The 7,450-nt window shown below is 49.8% G+C and overlaps 1 pseudogene; it reads right to left on the bottom strand.

Annotated features, from left to right (window-relative positions):
* Positions 1-1,467: 1,467 nt before the first annotated feature.
* On the bottom strand, positions 1,468-2,669 carry LOC149354543 (histone-lysine N-methyltransferase SUV39H2-like; annotated as a pseudogene).
* Positions 2,670-7,450: the final 4,781 nt, after the last annotated feature.

Raw genomic sequence — 7,450 nt, 5'->3', positions numbered from 1 at the left:
CACGGAAGCGCTTGGAAGAATGCCGCAGCCACGACACCGCTACAACACAAACGTCGTCGTCTGGATAACACTGAGGACCATTGTAACTGAAATGGAAGTACTGAACGGCTGAGCACTGTGCTGTGACCCGAAGGGGCGTCGAAGTGGGCGCGCTTATATGGCGGCGGGAAAGGGCAAGCCGATGCAGTATTCACTTTTGCAGCAGAAAGCGAGCGGTTTGACCAGACTTGGCGGGAGCGGTGGCGGACAGTGCTATTTAATACGGTCTGTAGAGTACACACTGCAGTTCACCCGTGACACTTTCTACACAGTTGTGAGCGTGCGCCAATTTTTGTGATAGGTCGCTTATAGATGGTCCAGAAATTCAGCCGGTTCTTCGGGAGGCGCCACGCCGAGCCAGAAAGAGTCAGCAGGCGACAGGCTACTCAGGACAGCGATCAACAAAACCTGGAGGTACATGATGTTTGAGCGTTGTGCAACGAAGACGATGCCGTGACCCGAAGCGGCGTCCAAGTTCGCGCGCTTTTATGGGGGATGCAAAGGGCGAGCCGATGCTGTTTTTAGTTGCCAACCGAAAGCGAGCGGTTTGACCAGACTTGGCGAGAGGGATTTCTGCGGGCTTGGTGGGAGTCTGCAGTTCGCTGATAGCTGGTTCAGGAAGGAAGCCGGTTCTTCGAGAGGCAGAACGGTGAACCAGTAAGAGTAAGGACAGCGATCAGCAAAACCTGGAAGTACCTGACGGTTGAGCGTTGTGCAATGAAGACGGTGCCGTGACCCCTAGGGGCCAGGCGTAGGGGTCATGATCGCCTGTAACGTTTAGCCAGCAGTTCACCAGAACTTGATCGCGGCGGCGGCAGCGGCGTCTTCTTTTCTTCGTCGGTGTTCGTGAAAGTGGGTTTATCTTCAAATCTTGTGCGGTATCCTTTCGACCCACGTTGTCGAATGGTCCTTCAGCAGATTTCCCCTTTGTATGACCTTCCTGAAGCCGAAATTGTGAGATAAGGCCAAGACAAGACCGGCTTTCGGGTGAGTTGTAGCAGTCTCGGTGACCCGTAGGTGCACCTGAGGGTGCTGTTCGCGTAGGAGAGGGAGTCAAGTACGGTAAAAACTTTTTGCGGAGGAATACAGAAACGTTGTGACCGCTGGCATGCCAGAGTGTTCCTATAACATTGTGTTTTTCACTTTTCACCTTTTAAGTCGAAAGCCTTTCTTGGTGTCAGCACTTCGCGCACTTCAGCGCATTCCGGACACACTTAGAGCGTGTGTAGGTAGAGGTCTCGGACGCAAAGGGGATGCGCTCGACTCAGCGTGGCATGCTCAGCAGAGACCAGCTACCATGTGACAAGAGGTTTGGTTGTTTGGCGCCCTGCTTTCGCCAGTCGCTAGTCAGAGAATGGGTCGCAGCACAAACGTTCGCATAGAAAACAAATTTTGTACATCAATCGGACGGTACAGAGGATTTCGCAATCACTCGTACGAGCACATACAGCGTGAGCACATACGGTTGGGGCAGCTGATGTCGCACTTGCAGTAGCGGTTGCACTCACAGATGGGGCTGCCAAAGGGGACACAGAGCGTGCCGTTGGCCGTATAGGCAAAATTGACCTCGTTGAATGCCGGGCAACAGCCCTTGCGTCGCTGGTAGCAGTCATCACAGCTGCAGCCCATTTTGGGGTCATCGGGGAACTCCACGCCTGGTCCCGGCAGAAAGTCCTTGATGTAGACGAAGCCAGTTGGCGGTGCTTCCTGGTCAACGTGGTTTTCGACGCGCAGCAGTGGCTTGGTGCTGCAGGTGTCGTATGCGCCAGAAGCCACCTGGATGTAGAGCTCCCAGAAGCGGATTGTCTTGGCCAACTCCTGCCTCTCCTCGACAAGCCGACAAAATGACTCCCATGACCCAAAAACCTTCGACACCCGCACAATCTGCGCTGACTGATTCGTCGACAGTTTCAGGACCTCTTTCCTCATGTCGGCAATCTTCTGCTTTCTGATAAATCCATTTTCTGGCATGCTGAAGCCACACAGCCTGCTCAGCACGGCCACATCCGGATCGTCGCCCCTGCAGGCAAGCCGAAGTGCCCTCTGGACGAGGCTGCCTCTGTAGCTGGAGTTAGTCCGAATGCAGCAGTCTAGAACTAAGGACATGATGCAATTCTGCACGCTCTCTTCAGTCTCCCAAGATTTGAACCTAATGCTCCCGTTCTTCCATTTGATGAAGAACAGTGTTCGATCCTTTTCCTTCTTAATAGCCAGGACATCTTCCACCTCATACTCTTGCTTGAAGGCTCACCCGTTATACTGCGAGGCGCAGTAACCTGTTGCGGAAAAAATCTCTTCTTCGGTAAGCCGCTTCAGTAACACGCGTGGGCACTCGTCGAAAGTTACACTTCCGTCGCCTGGGGTACCAGGCTCGTCGGTGACGCTGCCGGTGGCGGCTGTCTCAGGCCGTGGTGGGGACCGCTTCAACGCACTCGCTGTCGGCGAGCGAGGTCGCTTTATACAGCCATTCAAAGTGGTGGCGCAGAATGCAGAGGGAGTGACGCACCGCTGACTGTCTGATTTCGCAGGCGACATCATCGCCGAAAGCCGGTGGTTAAGTTTACTCTTCTGAAAAAGTCGGCCAGAACACCGCCGAGAAAGAAAGGCAAAGCGAATGCGCGCCGAGCGAACGCGACGATTCGTGCGAAAGTTACACTCCAGAGAAACTACAATACAAATGAATTATTGCTCTTAAAGTGCCCTAACACAAGGGAGAGGCAAACAAACAAAACACAATTTGTTCACCGGGCACTGCGACAGTCCGACGACCAGACGTTCACTACGGTGCCATCTCGCAGACTGGCGCACGCTGTGTCGTTCGACCGTGGATGGGCGAGTGGAGTTGTCCCGAGAGTCGGACGGACACGCTTCTCTGAAGCTTAAACGGCGGGTCAGGCTGACAGACGGCGGTCACGGCCCTTCACATATAGGCATTCTCCGCGTCTGTTCGTTGTTCGCGCCAAGGCAGGCACGCACGTACACACAGTATCGGCTGTGCAATGTCCTTCTCTCGCCGGCCGTGCCTCTCCATTGGTCCGGCGCTTATCACACTCGAGGCTACGTCCTCCACAGCAGCATTGAGTAGAAACAACTATGACATTCTCGAAGGTTCGATGTCTTAGGCTGATGAATTTCCTTGGCGCCGTGCCGGCGAGCGATGGTGGAGAGGGCAGCAACACACAAAAGGCTAGTCGCCCTCCAGGGTTTTCTTCTCCGCTGTTCTCGCGGCGCGTGCTATTTCTGTTTTTGTTGAAAAATGCGCCGAGTTTTGTGACACTTGGCTTATGAGTGGCGTGGACGCAAGCTGTAGGCGTAGACTATCCGCTCTTGAGTGGCGCGGACGGAAGTTGCAGACAGAGGCTGCCAGCAAAAGCTTCAGCACTTGTATGGTAATTAGAATAAGAAAAGTGGGGCCTAGGAGGAAATCAAAAAGAGGTCGCCGGCACGCGAGACGTGAGTGCTGCCGATTTACCAACACTTCCTCTGCCTACATTTAGAACTTAATGAAGGCGCAGTTCTTTAAAACTTATCTTCAAGATCCGGTAAATTTCCTCCATTCTTGGCGTGCAGTCGTGGCGCCATCATGCGGCACCAACTAAAATTCCCCTCGCAATGTAAGCCGCTGGTCTAGCAGATGGCGCAGGGGGCGAACAGCACACAGCCTTCGCATTTCCGCACGTAAGGAGACTTAAGCACACAGCATACTTTTGCTCTCTTTTAATGTGTTTTTATCTTCTTGCACAAAGTATTTGAGCACCATTCATTCCCGTATTTTGTTTATTCGGTTATTTAGGAGACTTTGCTTTCGGCTAACTGAAATTTTATGTAAAACTTCTTTTTTTAATCGTGCATTATGCCTTACACACGGTTTTTGCAAAATTTTGTTTCTTTAAAAAACCTAAGAATGCATTCGAACTGTGCAGCTCTGAATTGGAGCTGTAAAGAACCAGGCGGAGTTGGTTCTTGTTGGAATTCTTTTGGTGTCACTCTCAGATAAGCACAACTATTGTGGCTCGTGTAGAAGGAAAGGACGAGACTATGATTAGCATACGAAAATATATAAAAAACGCCTCAGTCTGGTCACTGAGAAGAGATATATTGGTAGAATGACTAAAACTTACCGCACTCATATCAGCTCGCTATGTATTGAGAGAAAGCATTCATCTTTCTTTAGCCGACTGCCGAGGAGAGGCCCATCATTGCAGAGCCCTAGAATGCTTTCCCGTTGTCGACGACATTAAGCCTAGTCTGCGCGCTTCTTTCAGGAGTGCAACGCGTTTTCCGGGTCTAAAACAATTCACGGGAAGAACACTGCTAAGCAGCGAAAAACAGTACTCACGGAGTTTTCAGTGGCGAGACCTCAGATCATGATGAACGCAGACCATGCACGACGACAGCTACCGCACTAAAGTATTACAGTTTGATGAATCGCCGCGTCACTCGCGTCGGATCCCTTAAATACGCGGGCGAGTGTCACTTCCTTCATCAACTTCCTTCATCCCTGCAAGCAATAAGGAAAGACAGTATTCACAACTGTGGTTCGAGATGTCTGTAACGGCAACACAAAATGTTCATCTGGTTACCAAGTTTTGCGATATATAGATGTTGCATTGAATGTTCTCCATAGCTTCCACGGACTTGTGTTGTTTGATAATGATGCACACTTCTCTCCAACTTCTCGCTCTGAAAGAGGAAAGAAAAGTTAATTTTACAGGTTACCAGACATTCCTAAAATGCAAACATAAATGTACACTGTTCTTGCCACCACTTTCTGGTGAGGAGCTAGAAGTGCCGTCTGATCTGCGTCTTTTCGCTGATATGAAAGAGGTTGGTGGGCGTGTGCAGCCTGGGTTGATGTACATGGCGTGGAGCTGCCTGCGAATAATCTACAGATTAATAAGGGGCCGGTACGGAGCACGGGCGTCCGCCTCCACCCCTGCCGCCCACGATATGCCTCTGACCTCTACACCGATGAGCTCAGTTTGGGGGGGGGGGGGTGCCTTCAGGTCAGCACGTATACAATGTAACAATCATATGCTAGTTACATGTATGTGAACACTGTGCAACTTATACTAGTACTTCATCACCAGCCCTCATTTTAGCGGAAGTGCAACTGACCTGTGGAAAGAAGAAAATGGTCGGAGACTTGAATCAAGCAGTTTCGCCCTGACCACTCTTTAAGCAGACTGCGGATGGTATTTCATTCTACAGAGCACCGCGGACGTCAATGTCATGCGCAGTTCATGCAGGGGTGGATCCAGTCTGTTTCCCGGGAACGTAGATGGCGTTTGAAGGCATGAGCCGCGAGTCGTGGGTGGTGATGACGGGCGCAAATCACGTGTCAGTACATGGTTCTTATCCACTGATCGCTGTCAGCAGTGGCAGGGATTTGCGCCATTCGTCCCTAAAGTAGAATGTGTCATGCTGTTTTCGTCATATTACGCGTCTGTAGTACAAAAGACGGGTTCTAGATGGTCTCCAAATCCATGAATTTAGGAAAAATCCTGAATTCAAAAAGAATTCGTCACAGGAAGGCGGATCTATGAGTTTATTTAATCATACTGCGGGAATGACTCACGTCCCTAAAGTAGAATGTGTTATAGTGTTCTGTAGGACAGAAGGTGGGTTCTAGACGGTGTCCAAATTTGTGAATTTTGGAAAAATCCCGAATGCATTAAGAATTCTTCATAACATGGCGGTCCTATGAGTTTGTTGATCACACTCTTGGTATTACTCACCGTTTGCTTTAACGGAGTTCTGAAACTTTTGCTTGAATGTTTCCGCTGAGTTTCTGTACTTCATTAGGAGGCTTGTCTTTATAATGCCATAGTTGTCTGCGTCCTGTTTAGTCAAGCGGGAATCACATCAGCGGCCTGACATCGCAATAGGGTCAGCAGGCACTGCGGCCACGTTAATTTGCTAAACCATTTCTTCTCTGACCCGCGCTAAGTGGTTAGCAAAAACAGATCTAAGTCCTCTTCTCTGCGCTAAGACATAATAACTTGCTTCATTCTGAAAGACGCGTTCCCCTTCACTAGAAGCTACGCTGCCCTCACTACTACTTCGAGCTTGTGCATCCTTAGGTTCGATGCGCTGCGTCTCGAGATTATGCTGCTTGCACTTAATCTGAGTCCCACGCTGGCGTGGGATTTTCGGCGACACTAGCTCCCTAACGCTATAGCGCATAAAGGGTACCGTAGCTACGACCTAGTAGTTTAAGCAGTTTCGAAGCATGCAGGATGTGCGGGGTTCGATGCCCAGCACCGCCGGGTAGCCGCCAGTGACAAAATGGATACAATCTTTCCCCCAGGCCTGGTGGTCGACATCTTTCTGGTGAATTGCATGGGAGTAGACGAGTGCACGAAAACGTTGAGTAGACGAAAACACCTCATCTGGCGCGCTTTGGCCACAGATGCGCTTGCGGCATAAAAATTCATCATCATCAGATGTCTGGATTTGTAATCAACACAAGGTACAAAATGTTAGCTGTACTAGTTCTGGGTCGCGTCGGTAGATGAACGAGCTGCGTTAACGAAAAATCAAGACAGGAGCAAAGAAAGCATGTGCTTCAGTGTGACTGGCTGGGTAGGACGGCGAGCGAGTGGCAATTAATGCTTGGGAAATAACAATCATCGAAAATGACCAACTTGCTGTTAGGAAAACGCGTACGCACCTCACTCAGAATTCGAGAAAATTCTTCCGAGTAGCCAGCTATGAGGTCAGGCGGACAATAAAAAGCACCACTGATTATGCTAGTTGCCCCGCACGGCACTGCGACTGAAACGGACTCGAGAAGTGAAGTAACATTGACTGGTAGAACCATAAATTTTTTTTTCGGAGAGCGAGAAGGACAGTGGCTCCTCTGCGAGAGTTCCTATCACATATAAAAAATGAAAGAATGACCCATGTAGTAAAATACAATCATCATGAACGGTATCTTTAAGCCATGTTTCGGAATGAGGTACCAGTGATGGTGAGCATGAATCAATGAGGGGTGAAAGGCCGACGCTCTTCGGCAAGGCACTTCGGATGTTAGTGTACAGAAAGCAAATATTACGCATAGAGCACGATGAGAATCAGTGTCCCATTCGTACATATTATCATTGATAAAAAGCTTCTTGAAAAGCAGACGCACACGGTCACCTTCTTTTTTAATCGTCTTACAAAACTGCAGAAGCTTGCGACGTTTACATGGAGGGCCCGGAATAGTCCCGGAAAATGCGGAAGGTTTTGTTTTTTTGCTTGAAGCCCGTACTGATCACAGCCTCTACATCCTTGTCGTTAGAAAATTTAGCAGTTATAGGACGGCGTTTGCTGGTCAAAAAGTGGCCCAGCCGATTGGCTCTGTCGATGGAATACGCAGGGACACAGAGCCTCTCGCTACAAAAGTGGATAACGAGACGTTTAGAGG

This window comes from Amblyomma mixtum, chromosome 3, assembly GCF_055824585.1.
Source record: "Amblyomma mixtum isolate Tamu chromosome 3, ASM5582458v1, whole genome shotgun sequence".
NCBI classification, from domain to species: domain Eukaryota; kingdom Metazoa; phylum Arthropoda; class Arachnida; order Ixodida; family Ixodidae; genus Amblyomma; species Amblyomma mixtum.
This window is presented reverse-complemented; position numbering and strand designations above follow the sequence as displayed.